We start from the raw sequence: 23,763 nt of genomic DNA, 5'->3' as shown, positions 1-23,763 counted from the left end.
CAGTTCATCCAGAACAACAAGTACCACCAACAGTACCGGTAGTTACTTTCAAGCAGTTCCAGTCGGTGAAGCCTCCGGAATTCGAAGGGTCGGCGGCTAAGGCAAGAGCTTGGTTAAAAGAATTGGAGAAGGCTTTCGCGTTGGTTAAAGTTGAAGTAGATCAAAAGACGGATTTTTCTAATTACTTCTTGAAGGGAGAGGCCAGTTACTAGTGGAATCTAAGAAAGCACTGGAAGGCGAAGGTGTAGTGAATTGGGATAGATTTACCGATTTTTTTTTGGAGATATATTTTCCTCGTTACATGAAGAATCAATGGAAATCAAGTTTTTGGAATTGAAGCAGAAAAATTTGTTGGTCATGGATTATGAATCCAAGTTCACTGAATTGGCTAGTTTTGTTCCTGAATAGGTAGATACTGATGAAAAGCGAGCCAAGAGGTTTTAGTAGGGATTGAAGCCGTGGATCCATAACAGAGTAGCAGTGTTCGAACTGACGACCTATACAGCCGTAGTTCAGAAGGCCATGATTATCGAGGGAGAAAGTGAAGCATCTCAAAAGGAAAAAGGACCAGGAAGTTTTCAGAACCGCTCTAATAGAAGGCCGGGATTTCAAGCTCGGGGAAATGTGAATTTTAGAAGGACAGAGCAGGGCAACCAGAGGACGGGTAACCGACTCCAAGCCCCAAATCAATAAAGACTTATCCGACCACCAATACCTGATTGCAGAACATGTGGGAAGAAGCATACTGGAATTTGTAACAAGCCAAACATCACGTGCTTCAAGTGCAAGTAGAAGGGACACTACTCTGGAGAATGTCCAATAGGGAAGGCAGAAGTCACTTGTTTCCAATACGAAAGAAAAGGACACATCGCCAAGGACTGTAGAGGAGCAGAAATGACCGTCAGCATTCCAAGGGTTTTGGCATTACCTCCGCCACCACAGCAGAATTAGCCCATGGCAAGGACTTTTAACATGTCAATGAAAGAAGCCGTGCAGAGTCCAAATGTGGTTGCAGGTACGCTTCCTGTGAATTCTGTAAATGCACAAGTATTGATTGATTCTGGAGCTACGAGGTCTTTTATTTCTGAAGAATTTATTCCTAAGCTATATTGTGAGATCCAACGGTTAGACGAGATGTTAATCATAAAGTTAGCCAATGATGATGAGATTGCGGTAGATCGAGTGTGTCTAGGTTGCGATATTGAAATAACGGGACATCATTTCTCAGTTTACTTGATACCTTTCAAGTTAGGAGAATTTGATGTTATTTTAGGAATGGATTGGTTAGCCAGTAATAATGCTCAGATCGATTGCGCGAATAAGAAAGTAAATTTACGAACTGAGGCAAATGCAACAGTAACATTTAAAGGAGAAAAACAGAAGCAGAGATTCTGAACGATGATGAAATGAAGTGATTATTATGACAAGGATGTCAAGCTTATTTAGCCTATGTATTGCATACGGAAAAAGAAAGTCCGAAGATTGAAGATATTCCTGTAGTTTGTGAGTCTCCCGACGTCTTTCTAGATGAACTTTCAGGACTACCTCTGGATCGGGAGATCGAGTTCACTATTGATTTAGCACCAGGAACTGAACCAATTTCAAAAGCTCCGTATCGAATGGCGCCTGTTGAAATGAAAAAATTAGTAAAGCAATTGCAGGATCTTCTCGATAAAGGAATCATAAGGCCCAGTGTATCCCCATGGGGTGCACTGGTATTGTTCGTGAAAAAGAAAGACGGTAACATGCGACTATGTATCTATTATCATGAGCTGAACAAGTTAACTATCAAGAACAAATATCCTTTGCCCCGAATCGATGACTTATTTGATCAACTGAAAGGAGCGGCATGGTTTTCGAAAATCGATTTAAGATCAGGTTATCACCAATTGAAGATCAAGATAGAAGATGTTCCAAAGACCGCGTTCCGAATGAGATACGAACATTACGAATTTCTTGTGATGGCGTTTGGACTAACCAATGCACCAGCAGCATTTATGAATTTGATGAACCGAGTATTCAAGAGGTACTTGGATAAGTTTATCATTGTATTTATTGATGACATCTTGATCTACTCGAAGACTGAAGAAGAACATGCAGAGCACCTGGGAATGACATTAGAGACATTGAGGAAGGAACAACTCTATGCGAAATTTTCAAAATGCAAATTTTGGCTAAAGGAAGTGCAATTTCTAGGTCACATCATCAGTTTTGAAGGAATTCAAGTCGATCCAGCATAGATTGAAGCTATTTTAAATTGGGAAAGACCGAAGACTCCGACAGAAGTCAGAATTTTCTTGGGATTGGACGGTTATTACAGAAGATTTGTTAAATATTTTGCAAAGATAGCCACACCACTGACCAAGTTGACCAGGAAAAATGAAAAGTTTGAATGGAATGAGAAATGCGAAGAGAGTTTTCAAGAATTGAAGAATAAAAATCTTATTCACCTGTAGACCATAGTCCAACAGTTGATTTTTCATCCATAAATATGTGCATAACAACTACCAGCAGTAATATATTCAGCCTCAACTGTAGAAGTAGAGACTGACTTTTACTTTTTACTGAACCAAGATACTAGCTTATTTCCTAGAAATTGACAGGTTTTTGTTGAACTTTTTCTATCAATTTTACAACCTGCATAATCTTCATCTGAATAACCAGTTAGATCAAAACCGAAATCTCTAGGATACCAAATGCCAAGTTTTGGAGTTCCTTTGAGATATCTAAAAATTCTCTTAATAACTACTAAATGAGATTCTCTAGGATTATCTTGAAATCTAGCACAAAGACAAGTAGCAAACATTATATCTGGCCTACTGGATGTTAAATATAATAGTGAGCCAACCATGCCTCTACACCTTGAAATATCCACATACTTTTTTGTAGTGATTAATTTAAGTTTAGTTGTAGTGGCCATGGGAGTTTTTGTAGATGTGTAATCCATTAAGTCAAACTTCTTCAAAAGATCATAAATATATTTGGTTTGACTAATCAATATTCCATCACTAACTTGCTTAACTTGTAGACTAAGAAAGTAAGTTAGTTTTCCCATCATGCTCATTTCATATTTACTTTACATAAATTTGGCAAACTTTTTGCAAAGTTTTTCATCTGTAGAGCCAAATATAATATCATCTACATAAATTTAAATAAGTATACTAGAGCCATTAACATTTCTATAGAATAAATTTATATCAACAGTACCTCTTGTGAAATGATTTTCTAAGAGGAACTTTGAAAAAGTGTCATACTAGGCTCTAGGTACTTGCTTCAGTCCATAAAGTGCCTTCAAAAGATAGTAGACGTATTTTGGAAAATTTGGATCTTCAAAACCAGGAGGCTGACTGGCATAGACTTCCTCCTCTAAATCTCCATTCAGAAAGGCACTCTTGACATCCATTTGATAGGCTTTGAAATTGGCATGGGCTGCATAGGCTAAGAAAGATCTGATGGCTTCAATTCTTGCAACATGAGCAAAAGTTTCATGAAAATCTATTCCTTCTTGTTGACAATAGCCCTTAGCAACCAATCTAGCATTGTTCCTGACTACTAGGCCATTTTTATCCATCTTGTTTCCGAATACCCACTTGGTATCAATAGAATTTTTTCCTTTAGGCTTGGGTACCAGCTTCCAAACTTTATTCCTTTCAAATTGGTTTAGCTCCTCCTGCATAGCTAAAAACCAATCAGGATCCAGCAGAGCTTCTTCTACCTTTTTAGGTTCTTCCTGAGATAGAAAGCTGTTATACAGACATTCTTCTTGAGTTGCTTTCCATGTTTGCACTCTTGGAGATGCATCACCAATAATTAGTTCAAAAGGGTAATCTCTTGTCCACTTTCTCTGATGTGTGACTGAGTTTTGATTAGAAGAAATTCCCCCTGAGTTTGTGGATCTTTGACTTGAAGCTGGGGTTATTTCTGCTTATGATTTGTATTGGCTTTCAACTCTTATTGATGGATCAACGGATGTTGATCTTTGCCTTTCGACGGATGATGCAGATTGTCTATTGAAGGATGTTGCACTTGGTCTTTTGACGGATGTTTAGTTATGTGCTTCATTAGTTGTGAATTTTTCTGCATTATCTTTAGATATGATTTCTTGATCACTTTCATCATCACTATCATCACAAATTATCTCAACATTATCAAATTCGAGGCTTTCATGGAAATCTCCATCTTGCAGTCCTTCAATATTTTTATCATCAAACACAACATGTACAGATTCCATAACAATGTTGGTTCTGAGACTGTAGACTCTGTATGCTTTTCCAACAGCATATTTAACAAAAATTCCCTCATCAGCTTTGGCATCAAACTTTCCATGTTGATCAGTTTGATTCCTTAAGATATAGCATTTACAGCCAAAGACATGAAGAAAGTTTAATGTTGGCTTCTTATTCTTGAACAATTGGTAGGGTGTCATGTATTTTGCTTGATTAACCAAAGAGATATTCTGAGTGTAGCATGCAGTATTTACAGCTTCTGCCCAAAAGTATGTTGGCAACTTTGATTCTTCTAGCATTGTTCTTGCAGCTTCAATAAGAGATATGTTCTTCCTTTCGACCACTCCATTTTGTTGTGGGGTCCTTGCTGCTGAAAACTCATGCATGATCCCATTCTCTTTGCAAAACAATCTCATTATAGAATTTTTAAACTCAGTTCCATTGTCACTCCTGATTTTCCTTACTTTGAGATCAGGATGATTGTTGATGTTAGCAATATGTGCATTAGTTTGATGATAAGTTAAACAAAACACTTAAGTAGAAATCTAGTGTTTGTAGCCTCAACAGATAAGACCATTCTGACTATCCGTTGATGGAGTAGCTTTACTTAGAAATAAGTTTAGTATTGTAGCACATTTCAGTTTCTGTATTTAAGTTAAAATTCTTAGATGATTGTGGGAAATTATAAGTCATGTTGACTACTAGTGGATATGCAAATAGGAGGGCTAATTGTAAATATTTCATGCCTTGTAATTTTGTATAAGTGAAGTAGTATCAACTGATAAATTAAAGGCCTTCAACGGATGAGAAACAAAGCTTCAACGGATGTCTCTAAAGCTTCAACGGATAACATCCATCAATGGATGAGTGCATCAATGGATAAAGCTTCAACTGCTAATGCATCAATGGATAAAGCCATCAATGGATGAAAGCTTCAACGGATGCTCCGTTTAATAGCAGTTGATAGTGACAATTCATAAGCTGACAGAGGCACATGGGTTGACAGAGATAATTGGAATGTGGTAGCCTCTTGGAGGAATCAAGAAAATGCAGCATTTCCATTCTGGTGCAAAAAAAGGAAGTATTCAAAGATTCACAGATTATCCTAGATCGCATTGGATAGAGAAATAAAGAAGAAATATGTGAAGAATCTTTTTAATTGTATTTGTACTTTTGTCTTCATTTGTAAACTTGGTGATATATAAACCAAGTTGCAGCTAGTAATTAGATGGTGAATTTTCCAGAGCTGTTTAGAAAAACGTAGAGAGAAAATCATCTAGTTTGTACTAGGACGCAGCTGTGATCAATTCTTTTGAATCACAGATTTTCTGAAATACACATCTCTGGTGGAACAATAAATCCACCAGAAAAATTTTTAAAGCCTTTGTGTTCTTTACATTTGTGTTTTGAATATATATCTGTCTGCACCTGCCCAAAGCAATTCACACACAACTGTTCATCAAAACACTTAGCCTTTGAAACTGCTCAAAACTTAAAAAAGTTTTGAGATTTACATTCAACCCCCCTTCTGTAAATCTCATTGTTAGTTCCTTGGGAATGACAATTGGTATCAGAGCAAGCTCTTAACTTATAAAGAGTTTAAAGATCTATTCTACTAACATCATGAGTAAGAAGGATATTGGTGTAAAGATTCCAATCCTGGAAAGAGATAATTATCATCACTGGAAAGTGAAGATGCATCTACATCTTCTCTCTCAAGATGAAAGCTACATCAACTACATTGAAAATGGTCCTCACATCCCTCACAAGGTGGCCACAGCTGCAACTGCCACAGTTTCTATTGGACAGTCTATTCCCAAGCTAAAAGCAGAATGGACTGATGAAGATATTGAAGAAGTTCACAAGGACAAGAAAGCCATGAACATTCTGTTTAATGGCCTAGATCAAGATATGTTTGATAATGTCATTAAAAGCCAAACTGCTAAGGAAATTTTGGATACTGTGCAACTTATCTGTGAAGGTACTAAACAAGTTAGAGAAAACAAAATGCAGCTTCTCATTTAACAGTATGAATATTTTCATTTTGAAGAAGGAGAATCACTGAATGATACCTTCAATAGATTTCAGAAACTGTTGAATGGATTGAAGCTGTATGGCAGAGTGTACCAAGTCAAGGATTCCAACTTAAAATTTATGAGGTCTCTACCAAAGGAATGGAAGCCTATGACTATTTCATTAAGGAATTCTCAAGATTATAAGGATTTCACACTTGAAAGAATATATGGAATTTTGAAGACCTATGAACTTGAGATGGAGCAAGATGAGCTGTTGGAAAAGGGAAAGAGAAAAGGTGGATCAGTTGCACTTGTAGCTGACAATGAGAAGACTGAAGCCAGGAATGAAGAAAAGACAATGCCAAGTCTCAAAATTGGCACAAGCAAATCAGAATCAAGCAAGGGAAAGGAGCAAGTAGCTAAGGTTGAAGATAGTTCCAGTCAAGATGACTCTGATGACGTTGATGAACATCTGGCTTTTCTGTCCAGGAGGTTTGCAAAGATGAAATTCAAGAAAAATGTTAAATTCACTAAGTCAAACAAGAACATGGTGGACAAATCTAAGTTCAAATGTTATAACTGTGGCATAAGTGGACACTTTGCAAATGAGTGCAGAAAGCCAACCTCTGATAAGAAGAAATTTGAGCAAGTGGATTACAAAAAGAAATATTTCGATTTGCTCAAACAAAAGGAAAGAGCTTTTCTGACTCAGGATGACTGGGCAGCGGATGGAGCCAATGAAGATGATGATATGAAATATGTCAACCTAGCCCTGATGGCTAATTCTGATGAAAATGAAACTAGTTCATCAAGCAACCAGGTAATTACTACTGACCTCTCTCAGCTTTCTAAGATTGAATACAATGAAGCTATAAATGATATGTTCAATGAATTATATCATTTGCGTGTTTCCCTTAAATCACTAGCTAAAGAAAACACAATTAGAAAGTGATAGGAATGTTGTGTTATAGGGTAAGGTAATTGAGCTTGAAAAGATTAAAATCAAATACTTATCTGTTGAGAGTGAACTAGAAGAATCTGTTAAGAAAGTAGAAATTCTTTCTAAACAATTAGAACGTGAACAAGATGTAATCAAGGCCTGGAAAATATCTAGGGATGTTAGTGCTCAGATTGTCAAGGTTCAGGGAATTGAATCACTCTGTGAGAATGCCTGAAAGAAAAATAAAAAGGAAGTAGAATTAATTGATGGATTGTCAACAGATGTGGAATCAACGGATGATGAAAGTTATCCGTTGAAGGAAGAAAAGGAGCATCCGTTGAAGGCTCATCAATCAAAACAGGCAAGTGATTCTAAAAAGAACAATTTGAAAAATCTCAATAAGAAGTTTGGTTCAACTTCCAAGAACTTTGTCAAAGAAGAAGCTAGCACATCCAAAGATACCAGTAAGGTGAATATAGGACACATGACTTTAGATCAGTCGAAAAATAAGCTTAAGATGGTTGAGGATAAAAAGGAAACTAAAAGGAAATCTAATAGAAATGGGAAGGTAGGAATTAACAAACACAACAATTACACACCTGATAAGTATGCTCCTAGAAAAAGTTATGTGCATTGCAAAAGTGTTAATCATCTATCTGCTAACTGCAAGTCTGTTAAGAATGCTCCCATGCCTTTAACTCCTTCCATGCCTAATATGTCTATGTCACATCTGCATGCTATGCTTGTTATGTCTCAACAGAATCCTCATGCATATTTTGCAAACATGCCATATGTTAATAATCCTTACTTTGCTGCATTCAGTATGCCTCAAATGCCATACAACATGCCTATGTGGAATAATATGTTTGCAAAATCTATGCCTTATCAAATTCAACCAAATGTGCTAAATGATTCTGTGACTAACCCTACACTTCAACCAACTACATCTGAGACCAAGGTTGACCCAATGTTATTTAGGTCAAAAGATGCAGGAGGTATGAAGTCTAGAAAAAAGACTAACAAGGCTGGACCAAAGGAAACTTGGGTACCAAAATCAACTTGATTTGATTTTGTTGTGTGCAGGGAAAAAGAAGGATTCTATGGTAGTTGGATAGTGGTTGTTCAAGGCACATGACAGGAGATTTCACCCTGCTCACAGAGTTCAAGGAGAGAGCTGGCCCTAGCATAACCTTTGGAGATGACAGCAAAGGGTTCACTATGGGATATGGCTTGATCTCAAATGAAAATGTCATCATTGATGAAGTTGCATTAGTTGATGGTCTCAAACACAATCTATTGAGCATCAGTCAACTATGTGACAGAGGGAATACTGTTTCTTTCAATTCTGAAGCCTGTGTTGTCACAAGTAAGAAGGACAACAAAGTGGTTCTAACTGGAGTTAGAAAAGGGAATGTGTACTTGGCTGACTTCAACTCTACAGATGCAGATTCAACTACTTGTCTTTTCAGCAAAGCAAGTCCAGATGAAAGTTGGCTATGGCACAAGAATCTGTCCCATTTGAATTTCAAGACAATGAATGATCTAGTCAAAAAGGACTTAGTTAGAGGAATGCCTCTAGTGGAATTCTCAAGGGATGGACTGTGTGATGCTTGTCAGAAAGGAAAGCAAAAGAGAGCATCATTTAGTAAGAAGCTTGAATCAGCAATTGATGAACCATTACAACTGCTACACATGGATCTTTTTAGACCAGTCAATGTATTATCAATTTCAAGGAAAAGATATTGCCTAGTGATTGTAGATGATTTCTCAAAGTTTTCATGGACCTACTTTCTTGAATCAAAGGATGAAGCTAGTGAAATCATTATCAATCACATCAAGCAAGTCAACAATAATCCAGATTTCAAAGTAAGGAATGTCAGGAGTGATAATGGAACTGAGTTCAGGAATTCTACCATGAGGTTGTTCTGTGAAGAAAATGGGATCATACATGAGTTCTCTGCTCCAAGGACTCCATAACAGAATGGTGTGGTGGAAAGGAAGAACAGATCACTAATTGAAACTGCAAGAACAATTTTTGAAGAGTCAAAACTCCCAACATACTTTTGGGCTGAGGCTGTTAACTGTGCATGTTACACTCAGAATATTTCTCTAATCAATCAGGCAAAAGGCATGACTCCCTATCAATTGTTCAAGAGAAGAAAACCAACTTTAAACTTTCTTCATGTCTTTGGTTGCAAATGCTACATTATAAAGAATCAACCTGATCACAAAGGGAAGTTTGATGCAAAGGCTGATGAAGGAATATTTGTTGGTTATTCTGCTGGAAAATCATATAGGGTCTACAATCTAAGAACCAACATTGTCATGGAATCTGTGCATGTTGTGTTTGATGATAAAAAGATTGATGGACTAACAGATGAGGGACATCATGAAGGACTCAAATTTGACAACATTGAGATATATTATGATGATAGTAAAGATGAGAATGATGGAGAAGGCACCTCGAAAAGAATTCAAAATATGCCTTTGGATAATGCACAAAATGTTGCATCAGTTGAAAGTCATAATTCAGCATCCGTTGATAGAAGTAATGCAACATCCGTTGAAAGACAAAGTGCATCATCCGTTGAAGTACATAATGAAGCATCCGTTGATCATAGTCTATCAATGGATAATCAATTCACTTCGTCAGTTGATAGAACTCCCAGTTCCTTTCAAAGAATCAGTACCTCAGGGGGAGTTTCAACCAATCAACACTCTATCTCACATCATGACAATACTGAGGCAACCTCATAATCTACCAACTCAAAGGAAATGGACCAAGAATCATCCTTTTGAATTGATCATTGGTGATGCAACATCTAAGGTGCAGACTAGAAGGGCTACTCAAGATGAATGTCTATATAGTAGTTTTCTATCACAGGAGGAACCTAAGAGAGTGGAAGAATCTCTATTGGATCCAGATTGGATTTTAGAAATGCAAGAGGAGCTAAACCAATTTGAGAGGAACAAGGTATGGAAGCTGGTACCCAAGCCAAAGAACAAGAGCTCTATTGACACAAAATGGGTATTCAGGGACAAGATGGATGAAAATGGCATTGTCATAAGGAATAAAGCCAGATTGGTTGCCAAGGGCTATTCTCAACAAAAGGGAATAGATTTTGATGATACATTTGCTCCAGTTGCAAGACTTGAAGCCATCAGAATCTTTCTAGCCTATGCAGCCCATGCCAATTTCAAAGTCTATCAAATAGATGTCAAGAGTGCATTTCTGAATGGAGAATTGGAGGAAGAAGTTTATGTAAGCCAACCTCCAGGATTTGAAGATCCAAATTTTCCAGACTATGTGTATTATCTGTTGAAAGCACTCTATGGACTAAAGCAAGCACCTAGAGCCTGGTATGAGACTTTGTCAAAATTTCTTCTAGATAATTACTTCACAAGAGGTACTGTTGACAAAACTCTTTTCTTTAGAAATGTTAATGGCTCTACAATACTTGTTCAAATCTATGTAGATGATATTATATTTGGTTCTATAGATGATAAGCTTTGTAAAAAGTTTGTTAAGTTAATGCAAAGTAAATATGAAATGAGCATGATGGGAGAGCTAACTTATTTTCTTGGTTTACAAGTTTAACAAGTTAGTGGTAGAATTTTCATTAGTTAAACTAAATATATTTATGATCTTTTAAAGAAGTTTGACTTAATGGATTGTTCATCTGCAAAACCTCCCATGGCCACTGACACCAAGCTTGAATTAAACAAGGCTGAAAAGTCTGTGGACATTACAAGTTATAGAGGCATGGTTGGCTCACTTCTATATTTAACTGCTAGTAGACCTGATATAATGTTTTCTACATGTCTCTGTGCTAGATTTTAAGCTGACCCTAAAGAATCTCACTTAGTGGCTATTAAAAGAATTTTCAGATATCTCAAAGGGACACCAAATCTAGGAATTTGGTACCCTAGAGAGTCTGGTTTTGATCTAATTGGCTACTCAGATGCAGATTATGCAGGTTGCAAAATAGACAGGAAAAGTACAACTGGCACCTATCAATTTCTAGGGAATAAGCTTGTGTCATGGTTCAGCAAGAAGTAAAATTATGTTTCTACATCAACAGTTGAAGCTGAGTACATTGATGCTGGTAGTTGCTGTGCACAGATACTGTGGATGAGGAATCAACTATTTGACTATGGGCTAACTGTTGACAAAATTCCTATATTCTGTGACAACACAAGTTCCATTGCCATTACTGAAAATCCAGTGCAACACTCAAGAACCAAGCACATTGACATCCAGTACCACTTCATAAGGGAACATGTGATGAATGGTACAGTAGAACTTTATTTTCTTCCAAGTGAAAAGCAGATTGCAGACATATTTACCAAGCCACTTGATGAATCAACATTCACAAGATTAGTAAGTGAGCTAGGTATGCTTAATTATTCATAATTTCATGTCCTTATTATAATTTGTTTTGTAGCCTGAAATGAATTTGTTGCAAGAACAAAGTTGGCTTTAAGTAAAGATTATTATATCAATGGATATTCCCTATCCGTTGAAAGCCAAAATTGTTCTATCAACGGATGCTCACTATCCGTTGAAAGACAAATACATTTCTGGTAATTTTATCCTTCAACGGATCCGTTGAAGTGTCACATCAGTTGTTTTAAGTAAGTCATAACCGTTGATTCTTTTACTTAACCGTTGATACATATATATATACACAGTTGTATGTATCTGTATTAAAGGCAGTTTTTAGAATTCATACAATTTTCTTTATTCTCAAACGGCTTTAATTTACTTAAAAATATTGTTTAATAATTCTCCTTACGTTTTAATTAGAGAAAGTATAAAAGCCCCTTGAATTCTTATTTTCACTTTACACTTTCGTGCAATTTTTCAAAAGCTTTTACTCTCTTTCTCTACCAAAACTCTCAACTTTTCTCTGCAACCTCGACCCACTACAATGGCACCAGTAGTAAAGATAATGTCCCAGTCTGGATTTGTCTATGAGAAAAACAATTTCGTAGCTTTGGTGGAAAAGAATGAAGCCCACTCAGATTATCACAAGATGATGGACTTCATCAAAAATTGCAAACTAAGCTATGCAATGCTGGAAGCCCCAACTATTTACAGTGAGGTAATTGAGGAGATTTGGACAACTGCAGAGTTCAACCCCACTGATATGACTATCTCTTTCACTCTCAAAGGTAAAGATTACTGTATTAACTGTGATGATATACAGTCCTATTTCAAACTACCTGAGAACAATGCCATGACACCACACAATGATAATGATGTATCTAGCATGTTAGATTCCATAGGCTATTCTTTTGATTCTGCTAGTTTAGAGAGTATTAGAAGAAAAGGCCTTAGGAAATAATGGAGTTTTCTTGGTGATGCCTTTATCAAGGTTTTCTCTGGGAAAATTAGTAATTTTGATGCAATAACTTCATCTCTAGTTAATATGCTTTATATGCTAGTTTCTGATAGGTATTTTAATTTTAGCAACTATGTCATGCTAGAATTGGGTACCAGGTTAGGTAACAAAGCTAATAGACCTCACAACATCTACTATGCTAGATTCTTTATGTTATTGGCTATAACCAATGAGAGTAATAAGTTCAAATGCTGGGCACAAGAGAAAAGGGTCCTTGTAGACCTTTTGAGAATTAACCTCAACAATCAGGTGCCATTGGTATATTTGCCAATAATGAATGCACCTCAGGTAAGTGAGGTAAATGCTTCTTCAACTTCTACTACTTCCAACCCCATTATTTCTTTGCCTTCAAGTATGGCCATGGAATCCGTGTCTTTGACCCAACAGATTCCTACCAAGGCCACCAAACCTAAAGTTTCAAGACCAAAGTCAAAGAAAGTCACCTCTGTTGTTTCTCAAAAGACAACAGTTGTAACAACTACCATAAACCCTGAGGGGAGTGAACAGGGTGTGAGTGGTGAGGGGAGGGGTGAACATCAAGAAACCCCCTAGGATAAGGTAGGAGAGGTGAGTGGTATCCCAGCTAGCCAAGCCACAGTTTCTCAAAAGACTGTGGTGGTTGAAAAGGATTCAAACTCATCCCTAGTTGCATCCTTACAAAAGGGTGCAGCTATTGAAAATAGTCCCCAACCAGGGACACAGAACAAAAGAGGGAGGGACACTGAAGCCACACACTCCCCTGTAAAAGCCTTTACAAGAAGAAAGAGGATCAAAACCTTAGTTTCCACACAGGGTACACACACTGCACAGATACACCCACCTGTATCTATGCCTTCTCAAATTCAGCTTGATGTAACTCCAACAAATGTGGAGTCACAGCCCCATTCTCTCAAAATTGACACACATCAATCACCAAATTCTCCATCACCATCTCTGGATGTGGACATGATATTCACATCAATTCATAATTCTCCCTCTTTACAACTCAGGGAGGAGCCCCACTCAAATACTGGTGATCATCATCTATTAGATGATTTGTTGGATCATCAACCAATTCTTTCAGACTTAGTTGAAGAATCTGGGTCACCTAAATTAAAATCAATCTACACAGATTCAACAATTATGTCAATTTCAATTTCTACTTCTTTTCCTTCTTCAACGGATATTCCTCATCCGTTGACAAGTGGTTGTTCTTCGACGGATAAGCTTAACAGTAATTATCCGTTGATACCATCAGTTCCTACTTCAACGGATACTCCCTATCCGTTGATAGTCTCTACACAAATAACTGAATCAATTCCAAGTGTAGAAGACATGGTTACTGTACAATTACTTCTAGGTTTGAGGGAAGGGAGTGAAAATTTGAGTGAGAGGCTGGGTTGCTCCCAGGCAAAAGGAGAGCTTGAGAGTCTAAATATGCATGCTATTTCTTCTAGCATGGCAAAAGAAAGTGAGAGGAGTGCCACCTTAGTAGGTGAGGGTGAGGGTGTGAGGAGTGTGAGCCAGGGGGAGCCCCTGATGCAAGAAAAGAGAGAAATTGAGAGAAAAGCAGGTACAAAAGGTATAAGGGTGGATCCAGCCATTGCTAATGAGTCAATGATTGTGGATGATGCTGAAAAGGAAAGACAATTTCAGCAATATTACAAGGTTGTAATTGATAACATTTTCTTGGATGTTGACACTTTTACTCATCCTGTGTCAGCCTATCAATTGTTGGCTACTCAGGGCAATGAGGAGGCAGAAAGGACCTTAAATCTAGTACATACTTTAGAATCTCTACAAAAGGATAAAGCTACTGTCAACTTGATGCCTTCTACAGCTGGTGAGCCATCTGAAGAATTTGGAGTAAATTCTAATGATGATGACTCTGTTTTATTTGATGGAAGCATGAACTTAGGGGGAGATGAAGGCCCAAGTTCTATTCCAGACTTACCTGAATGGGCATTGATAAAGGAGTCAACACCAGGACAATTCAATGTCTCCTTAGTCAAACAAATCATGTCAATCCAAAGAGCCATTCAGAATACCTTCAATGCTGTACCAAGGCTCTTCTTCAAGCCCACCTAGATTCTCTACATCTCATGAAGCTACAACAATTAAGACAGAATCTGAGTGTGGATGAGCTCAAGAAGGATATAGCTGACTTAAAGTCCTACAATTTTGAGAAGCTGGATTCAGTCATGCCCTATGGTACCATGCAGGACTTGTTACTGAGACTAAGAAGATAATCAGATGCTGAAAAGAGGCTGGCCAAGTTGGAGGACAGAGTTCATGTCATTGAAAACTCTGTGGTCACCATTCTTCAAAATCAACAGTCTCAGACAAGTCTACTCATGCAACTGGCTAAAGCACAAGACTTGACTCCTCTCCTTGATGATAACAAAAAGGGGGAGAATAAAGAAGGGGGAGGGGAGCCATCTACAAACATCCAAATATCCAAAGTGCTAGTTCCTGCCATCACTACTTCTCCAACACTTCAAATCAAAGGAAAGCTTGATGGAATTGATCTAATCCAGCTAGCAGCAGCTGAGATGAAGGTGAAGGAGCAAAGAAAAAGAATTGATGAAAGGATGCAACAAGTGTTTGGCTCTAAAACTTCAAAATCATTATCTGTGAAACATAGCACAAAGGTTGAGCCAATCATTATGGAGCACAAGCCAGTAAGGAGGAATAAGGGTGGAGAAACTTCCTTCAGGAATTTAAAACCCATGGTACTCAAGCCATCCACTAGATTCAACAGGGACTCTACAAAGAACCCTCTAAGCTTTAGTCAATCAAAAGAAGTATATTTTCCTCTTCCAAAACCTGATGAAGACAAAGTTTTGGGTGGCAGCATCATAAAGCACAAAGAGACCAATGATGTAGTGGAAAGAATGAATATGGCTATCATTTATAGAGAGGGAAAGAGTATCTGTGTGATGCAAGGACATCCCAAATTCTCTAAAGCCAAGAGGGAAGAAACCATGAGGTTAAAGGAAGAAGCTAAAAAGCTGAAGGCTGACAAAAGAGCACAAGCAAAGCTTGAAAAATAGCTAAAGTCAAGTCAGGATGAAGAAAAGAAGAATATTGAAGACAAGAGTGAAGAAGACAAGATTGAAAGCAGAAATGTGGATATTCGGAATGTGGTTGGTGAGAGTGTGGAGGAAAGAAAGGAATGGCAGAAAGGGAACAGAAGGAAGGCCAATGCAAAAAGGAAGAGTGGAGATGACACTGAAGAAACCCAATCAAAATTTAAACCACTACCTTCCATTCCTGAACCTTTTATTGCTGATCCTAGTATAAATGTCCATGGTGAACCAATCATCCCTAAATAGGAACCTATTGATTGGGACACCATCAACTTGCCTACCTTCCTAACTACCTCTCCACCACCAAAAAAACTGAAAAGAAAATCCAAATCTACACCTCCCCTAACCTCAAGTAAATTCACTCAGAAATATAAACCTAAGCCTAAGCCACAAGCCTCAAAGGATGATTATGTTCACATTTGTGACATAAAGGAGTTTACAGATATTGAACTCTATCTGGATGAGCTGGAGGAAGTAAGGGGAATAGGTGCATACATACAGCTCCCAGAAAGGCTAGTGTTCAAATATAAAGGAAGTGAGGAAAGGACTTGGCCTCTTCAAAGAATTCTGAATGAAGGCTATTCTACCTTGGTTAGAGTCTACTCAGCTATCAAAAGGGATTCTGGCTTTACGCCAAAACTGAGATTCTCAACAAGATTGCCAACATAAGGAAAACTTGGTGGGAGTCTAATTCCTTGCCTAGAACATTACTCATACCTGAGCATGGAATTATAATTCATAAATCACCTCATTGGTTGATGGAGTTCAGAGATAATAAAGGAGTCAGAAGATTTTTCAGACTTGAAGACCAGCTTAAAATTGCCAGTAATGAAACTCTCAAGGACATGCAATCTAAGTTGGACATTAGTGTCAGAATTCATATTCTGACAAGTGTTTCTGGATTTAATTTTTATTTTTATTTTTATTAATTATAAAAATCAGTTTTATTTATTTTATAAATTAGTTAATTAATTATTTAATTAATTGATTTATATTATAAATAATTCTGAAAAATATTTTCTAAAAATCAGATTTAATTATTTTCTCAATTAATTTTAATTATTTATTAATTATTTATTATTTATTAATTATATAAAAATGATTATTTATTTTGATAATTAATTAAATAATTTTCAATAAATTCATTTTAATTCCAAAAATTATAGAAAAATCATTTTTAATTCTGATTTTTTTCTTAAATAATGATTTAAAAATTATTTTAGGGTTTAAAAATTAGTAATAATTATTTATGTTGAATATTAAATTGAATTATCTGTATTTAATTGATATTAATTAGACCGTTAGTCCGATTCGAGCAAAACGAAAGCCCTTTGACTCGGAAAAATGAATTTTTTTCATTGAAAATAATATTAAGACCTAATTTCTTCTAGAAATTAGTTGAATTTGGTATTTGTTTGATTATTAGTCGAGTCGCGTGCCGAGACAATCTGAAAAATTCCGAAAAATAGGAAACGAGTCAGATAATGATCAGTTGAGCGATCAGCGAGTCGATTTTGATTCTAAAAATTATTTTTAACTATAAAAATGATTATGTACTTATGTTCTTATGTGTATTAAATGGTTAATCGAGTGTTACTTGCTAATATGTAATATACGAGTCAGTCATAAGCGCATGGGTAGACAATAGGAACGATGTGAAGTCAGTTCAAGACGCAATTGAAGTACGAAATGACTAAACCAGTCTATTTCTCTAACAGAAGCTAAGCCAGCAAGGCAGGTTGAGTCGGTGATAAACGAAGGTGACATATTTGTAGTGAGTCGTGCAGAAGACAAGTTTTCCCCATATTCTACTTTCAGAATAGTGATATTTCTTCAGATTCTTATCACGCTTGCACTCTTTTGATTCTCATATTCATATTTCATTTCAATTCTTGATTTTTCCTTTTCATTTGAATTCATTATTCATATTCCTATTGTTACGCATAAACATTGATGTATTCTGGTGATTAGAATATATCAAAGCATACCGATTGTTCCGGTTGCTATTCCATGGACTGGATAATGATACTTTGGGGATTAAGTTTACTTAATCCCAAGGACCGGGACATAACCGGATCCTTGAGATGGGTCGTAGTGCCTGGGTGCCCGACGGGATCTATATAGTGAAATATGGATCTGCACTGTATCATGACTGATCAGCAGGATATAGATGCGAACTTGTGTCCAGTTTAGTTCATTTGTACTCTCCAGTAATGGCCTTCTTTCTATTCTCGCAGGGCTATATCTTTGGAGATATACCCAGGTTACCGTTTCATTTAAATTGCTTAAACATTGTTTATATTTTGTGGACTTGTTGAGCAATTTTTTGGCTCACCCTTTTTATTGTTATTCACCTTATTATTTTCAGTTAAGAAGGAATATGAAACCCACCAGGACTCGAGTGGTAAAGAAGCGGGTCAAGCCTCGGGATCCTCTCATACCCAAGGTGTTGATCCCAATCTAGGAAGAAAGCTTTGAGTTGCCCGAACAGGTGGAGTGTAGATAGTTAGTATGTGTGTTTGAATAAAAGATGAACTTAGTTTAAAACTGGTTAGACAATGGTTTGTAATAAAGAGAGCTTGTAAGATTTGAATTTGGTTTGTAATAAAGTAGTTAGTGGTTCTTGTTTTCATACTTCAACCTAAAAAGATCCTGGTTAGTGTTAAAGGGGTTTAGATTTATTTCTTTATTATTTGTTAATCTGATTGTACAGGTTTGGTGATTAGCTAGTAACCCCCAGGCTTATACCCCGGGTCTGGAGGGCGTTACAGGTTTGGCATCAGAGCTATAGGTTTGGTCCCTGAAAACAAGAACATTAGGGTTAAGATAAGATAGGAAGATCACATAGGATATGAATAGTCAAATAGGAAGAATAGTGTTAGGACTTAGATAAGATTATGATAGGAAGGTATTAGTTCTAGGAATGATTTAGTGACCTTTCTTCTTTCTTTGGTATATTATCAGATGGCGTCGTCAGGTTATTCGGCTTCTTCTGAGAGGACAGTCACCGGGCCAGTCGCACCAGTTGTGCCAACAGTATCTGAGTTCATGTTTCCTCCTCTTCCACCTCCACCACCATTGCCACAGGAGCCAGTACCTCCAGTACAGGGGATAGTCCATGACCCTATAGAGATGTTTGACCCATTGGAGTTCTTTGAGCCGATGATTCCACTTCCGGTAGAGCATCAGTTTATACCGGGGATTGAGCCGGAGCTTCCACCACCATCAGTGTTGCCTCCTATACCAGTACATGCCCCAGAGCCAGACATATTTCAGATGATCCCAGTTGAGGGGATGGCCGAGCATGATGTGAATTTACAGTTGGGGTTACCACAACAGGGTGCAGGGATGCCGAGGGTTCCGTCACAGGAGTCAGTGTGTCAGGTTGCACAGCACATATGGTACCATACCATGAGTACAGGGTTGTGAGAGATGATGTGGAGTATTGGAGAGCTCAGTGCAGGGAGATTATGCATTTATTTGATCAGAGAGACCGAGGACCGTTAGCCGCCTTACAGCTAGATTAAATGATGAGGCAGAGATTACAGTCTGTTCTGATGAGTGCTACATGGGAGCTGGATGATTTGACCCATGAGGGACCGCCTTCTTTTGCGGAGTTTTACAGAATATTCCGTTTGGCGCAGACTTTGGTTCAGATACTTAGGGATGAGCTGAGGCGTATTCCGCCGGGGTTATGAGATATTGACTTTAGAGGACAGATGTATATAGATGCAGCCTAGTATGACATAGTGAGTAGTGTGTATGTGTGTAGTAGTAGCTTGACTTGTAGTAGCAATTTGACTGGTAGTAGTTAGTTTGACTTTTAGCCGCAGTGATGACCAGCAGAGCGAGACTTTTTGTACCAAGCACTTACACCTGAGGCTGGTGTCATATATATAAAATGAAAATTTTTCAAATTTCTTTTATTTAAAATTTCAGTCTTTACAGTTTTACAGCATTTACCTTTACTTTATTGTATTACAGCTTTTCGTACTTTAAATTCTTTCGAGAAAAAAAAGAGAAAAGAACAAACATTTCATTTAACTGTTTACATTTCCTGTTTTTATATTAAGAAACTGTTTTCTTTCTTCAAACTATTATCTAAATTTTGTTAATACATGATAAATTGTTTTTTTACCTACTGTCAATTATTTAATAAACTGTTAAAAAAACATCACTTGTTTTATTATCAGCAAATGGCACCAAAGAGAAAGACTAGGACTTAGACTTCCAACAGCAATTCTGAAGTACAGATCAATGATACCATGAACCAAATGTTACATCTGATGCAACAACAGATGGTAATGATGCAACAACAGATGCAACAACAGATGCAGCAACAGCAGCAACAGTAGCAGCAGATTCAACAGCAAATGTTACAACAGCCGCCTCGTCCTGAGCCCCAGATACCACCAGCTATACCTATCGTTACTTTCAAACAGTTTTAGTCGGCTAAACCTCCGGAATTTGAGGGATCTACCGATCCTATTAAGGCTACCACTTGGTTGAAAGAAATAGAGAAAGCATTTGTGCTAGTGAAGGTAGGTGAAGTCCAGAAGACTAGCTTTGCTAGTTATTTGTTGAAAAGAGAAACAAATTATTGGTGGGAATCTAAAAAGGTTTTAGAGGGTGAAGATGTTATTGCATGGGATAGGTTTAAAGAGTTGTTTTTAGAGAAACATTTTCCTCGCTATGTGAGAAATCAAATGCAGATTAAGTTTTTGGAACTGAAGCAGAGAAGTATGTCCGTGACAGAGTATGAAACGAAATTTATTGAATTGGTTAGGTTCGTTCCAGAACAAGTTGATACTGAAGAAAAACGAGTCCAAACGAGTTCAGGTTAAGTGGTTAGCACATACTAAGCTATAACAGTAACATGTTTCATCTCTTGACTATGGCCTTGGGAGAAATTGTGATATCTGTGCATCTCATGTTTCCATTACATTTTTTATCCTACTTAAATATTTTCTTTGCCATTGAAAAAAAAGAAGCTACAGTTCAGGATTAGCAATTAAATAAGTTCCAAGTATTTAGGTTAACAGATGATCGTAGCTATTCTGATTTATCTTCTGCTGGCAGGAATTGAATAATGGCTTTAACGTCCTTTAACTATAAATGAACTCATTGCTAACCAAAATCTGCGTTATAAATCTTTTAATAGTAAGCAACACTCTTCATTATTTGACGGTTTTAGCATATTTATTATAACATCAAGATTGTTATCTGATTGAGTTTCAACTAGGTTGCTGCATCAACAAACAAACAAGTGGATGCTCGTATCTCAAATTACCTCCACAACTCATATACCAGCTTCAAAATCTGAACATGCATTCTTTCTATTTTGTTCACTGTCTAGTTATGGATCTATGACAATCCTAAATATGCTCCCTGCAGTCCGATGTTGTGACAGATGAAGTTTCTGCTCAAATGACTCTTCAACTGCTAAATCCAGGAAGTAATTTTGACTTGGATAAGTTCTGTTATTTCTATATTTGTAATCCATTATATGATTTTTATAATTCTTCTAATTTGCAGCAAGAGAAAAGGAGGTGTTCCTTCCCTCTGGACTTGGGATCCGCCAGCAAATAGCCAACTAAGTATTTCTGCAAGACATTGACAGCAAGTGACACAAGTACTCATGGCGGAATTTCAGTACCTCATTGAGCAGCTGGAAAAGTTTTCCCTCCACTGGTACATGATTTTTTCCTTTAGGTCTGTAAATGATAATATAAGAAAATGTTCATTTGACTACCCTGTATTTTAAGATTATGTTTTTGAAAGCAGGACTTCTCCCAGGCGCAGCCTCCTGCTCAAGAACTGATCGGAAGAGATCCAATGGAAATTCAGGCATATATTTCGCGGTAAATTCTCGAATAAGAATGTCTCCTTTGTGTTCAACCTCTTAATATAAATTATGCTATGCCAATGTAATATCCTAGTAGCGCCAGAAATAAGGTAAAATGAAATTAGATTTATCCTTAGAAAATCAATGTAAATGTATTCTAAAACTTACTATATTTTGAACGAACAAATAGCACCAAGACAACAAAAAATCACATAAAATTCACAATTTGAAAAGGCTTTTGAGGCTGCAGATGAAATGGTGAAAAGGAACTTGGGTTAGCAAAGGGCTTAAATTGGAGCAAGGAGGTTAGGATCCCCAAAAAAACTTTGTCTTATTGTGTAGGGGTCTTGAAAATTTTAGATAATAATAATTTGTCTTTTCCGGGGTTGCGATGACTTTATAATTGTTGGGTTCTGCTTGTTCTAGTTTGAAAAAGTTAAATGATAGTTCTGCTTGTTGCGATATTGAATTTTAAGGAGGTGATGGCGCATTGTTTGAAGGAGCATGATAGGATGTTTCTTGAAGTGATATAAACTGGACCGGGAAAGCATGGGAATGTGTTGGAGCAGAATCAGTTGTCACACAAGGTGTTAAAGAATTAGGGTCTTAAATCTGAGTTACTTCGTGGATAAATTGATGCTACTAACATGAAAATTTTATTAGGAAAGAATGACGAGGCTAGTATTATTTTAAAAGCTGCTGTTCTACATACTAAAAAGACAGCGAAGAGCGAGCTCGGGTCTTTGTTTATCTTGCCAAAGGCTGTTGTTATCAGGGATTTTGCCGAAACAAAGCAGTGTCTTCAGATTGCTTGTTGAGTTTTAGATAAGAAAGAAATCGTAACCCCAAAAATTGTTTGTGAGGCGCTTATGGAAATATCATGCTATATCTGTCAATGAATGTGTTTGAAAAAGCAATAGATTGCAAACTATGCTCGAGAAGCTTCCTCGAGAACAGCATTCAGTTGGAAGCGTTTTAGTGAGAACTAGTTGGTTACTTTTGCTGAAAGGAAAGATGAAGCAAGTTATTCGAGGCAACAGAAAGATTTAAAGAGAGTTTTGGTTCTAAGCATAATGGAGTGGGGGTAAGTAACGTGGGTGCAGCAACATATTTGGAAAGGATAGACCTCAGAGAGTTGCATAGTTTTTACATTTGCGAAGGAGATAATGGATGTGTCTCTTGGTCCTCATCACACAGATTTAATTGAGTCATGCCAAAACCCTTCAAAAGCTTATGATGCCATGGGAAGGTAAACAAGCATATCTTGATCTTGATAGCATCAAATATCTAATGTAGACTAGTACTGGAGTAGCTAACCGGCCCAAGCTGTGATAAAACCCTCATCCTCTAGTAGGCAAGCCATAAATATTGATGGTTTTATTAGGTAAAGAATGGAAGGGATGAAGAGTTTAGCACAACTGAAGATGGGTCGCAAACTTTTGTGCAAAAGAATGAAATTCTACAGTAGTGCAAGCATTATACACAACAACTCTTCAACTAACAAATTTTGTATCGTTTATAAATTAGGACTATCAACTATGTGCTGCATTGGCATAGTAGTCTTGTAGCATGTTTGTTCCATGGAAAAAAGAAATAACAATTAAGGCCTTTAGATTCATGAGACTGGGATCTTGCACTATCAAGAAATTGGCCCAAATTTTTATCATGTTTTGGCTTTGTTGTGTATCAGGCTAGACGACATCCAGAAGTTTTTTGTGCTTTAGGCGACATCAGATGACCAATGATGCATCCACTGTCTTTGGATCGTACTGCTACTAATCCTGCAACTTATAATGAAGTTCTCTTTTTTTTTCCAAAATGTGCTTATAAATGCTAAAAGATGCGCAATGGAACATTAAATGACAGAACATCTTTCTAGCATTGCAAGTCATATAAAAAAAAAAGGGTTAAACATCAAAATGATCACTTAACTGAACGCCATATATTAGTTTAATCATCAAAGTTAACGGGATATCATATGAATCACTAAAGTCATAATAAATATCATACATATACCTCAAAATATGTGCTCGAAAATTAAAATTTATTTTATGGAGTTCTATATATTTTTCTTGAATCCTATTACAACCAAATGAAAATGTATGAATTCTAGTATTTTCTATAATATAATAAGATTTTTTAAAATTTATCTACTATTTATTTTTAATTTGTAGTCTTTTGCTTTATTTAAATAAAAATAATTAGTAGATAAATTTTTAAAAATCTCAAAAAATCATCTAAAATACTATGAATTCATAACTTTT

General features: G+C 36.8%; 1 long non-coding RNA gene across 1 annotated transcript; it reads left to right on the top strand.

Annotated features, from left to right (window-relative positions):
* The first annotated feature begins 20,641 nt into the window (after window positions 1–20,641).
* Window positions 20,642–23,240, top strand: LOC141692982 (uncharacterized). The gene is made up of 4 exons (XR_012562976.1): window positions 20,642–20,814; window positions 20,897–21,345; window positions 21,439–21,515; window positions 21,976–23,240. It is a non-coding gene; the product is annotated as an uncharacterized LOC141692982 (long non-coding RNA).
* The last annotated feature ends 523 nt before the right edge of the window (window positions 23,241–23,763 follow it).

This window comes from Apium graveolens, chromosome 10 (genome assembly GCF_009905375.1).
Source record: "Apium graveolens cultivar Ventura chromosome 10, ASM990537v1, whole genome shotgun sequence".
Lineage (NCBI taxonomy): Eukaryota > Viridiplantae > Streptophyta > Magnoliopsida > Apiales > Apiaceae > Apium > Apium graveolens.
The sequence above is the reverse complement of the archived record's forward strand: the minus strand, read 5'-3'. Positions and strand labels throughout refer to the sequence as shown.